Here is a 1,694-nt window from a genome sequence, read left to right on the forward strand (position 1 = left end):
GTGCATAGTTTACCTTCAATATTCATTTCTTTGCTAACGTCTTTCCAGACAGCATCTACAACACTTCTGTTGACATGGCCTTTTCGCCGCTTATCCTATATTGTGGACCTTTTAACCCTATCCGTACGCCCTGGGGTTATTTTGTACCCCCGTCGTTGCATTCTTCACATTTTAGAATACCTCTAGATCTAGTACGAAGATCTCTTTGGAACTTTCAGTATTTCTAAAAAATCGTTTTGACAGACTGCTATGCAAAGGGTACGGATCGGATTAACGAGTAAATTTCGTCTATGAAAGTGGTGGCACAGAGTTCCCCACGTCGTATGGATACGATATATAAAACACGACGTACGGACAGGGTTAAAACCGGCAGTTATCAGTGTGTCAACATCCATTGTTCGCGAGCATGTACCGGGTAGGCCACTATACACAACACGGCACTGTGCACTTCCTGATCAGGCGACTTCAACGCTAGAAAAGAATTCACTTTCAATTCTTTAAAACTAGCGCGATTGTTCGAGCGAGGAGGAAAATAAATGGAGAAATGGTAGATCTGTGGGTTTAACGCCTCTATCAACACTGTTATGTTATTTAAGAGGCGGGGCCTCCTAGTTTAACGTCCGTCTCCGAAAGGACCGAGCCAAGTGGGAAGTTCGTGTAAAGTGCCTTTCCCGAGGACACAACATCGGACCGAGCTGAGGCTCGAACCCACGAACCTGCAATCTCACAATGACGAGTCCGGTAGTTTAACCACAGGGCTACCGACGCCACACTAAAATGTTCCCACACCGGGAATCGAACCCGGGCGGCCTGGGTGAGCGAGGCGGGGCAAGTAATAATAGCAACAGATAGCATTTGCATAGCGCAAATCCCCGCTCAACAGCAAGCTCTATGCGCTTCACAATCTATACTACATGTATTACCCCAGCAGACCAGAGAGCATTCTCAAACAACCTCAACTTCCTGGGAAGCATACAGTGCAAGCAGACATTTATAGGCGCTAAAACACTAACATACTGACTAGATCTTTCGCTGTCTATGGCCAGGTACCGAGGCTCGCCAGGTACCCATTCCCACCTGGGCGAAGCGAGGAAAATTCATGTAAAGTGCCTTTCCCAAGGACGCAACGTCGGACGGAGCTGAGGCTCGAACCCCTGAACCCGCAATCTCACGATTACGAGCCCGGTAGCCTAACCACTAGGCCTCCGACGCCAATACACCTTGTCACACCTTGTCCACAGTGTAGGGGTCACTACAGTCGGAACGTGTCCATCTCTGCTCTCACCACCCCTCCCCTCTCTCTTCAGGATCCATCCCAGAGTCTGTCAGTTTATACAGTGGAACTCGGATTTAACGAGGTCGCCGGGCCTGACCTAAAATCTCGTTGAATCCGAGTGTTCGTTATAGCAAACACGAGGTTTTGTGTAGATAATTACAGGCACTGAGCAAGTAATGTATAAAGAGAAGTCACAAGTAGTGCCCGAGTCCTATCACATCTGTCCTTGATTGGTCACGTGAGTCCTATCGCCTCTGTCCACCGTTCTTGATTGATCACGTTTTACAGTACACGAGACGTGTCTGATGATTGTGTTTCTCTCAATGATATCGACCTCAACGCGTTATTCTTACCTGCTTTCATCGCGTTCACACCTTCGCTCCCCTCTCTCAACGCGTAGACGTTTTATTTGTAATAA

Source organism: Aplysia californica, unplaced genomic scaffold, assembly GCF_000002075.1.
Source record: "Aplysia californica isolate F4 #8 unplaced genomic scaffold, AplCal3.0 scaffold00435, whole genome shotgun sequence".
Classification (NCBI taxonomy): Eukaryota; Metazoa; Mollusca; class Gastropoda; order Aplysiida; family Aplysiidae; genus Aplysia; species Aplysia californica.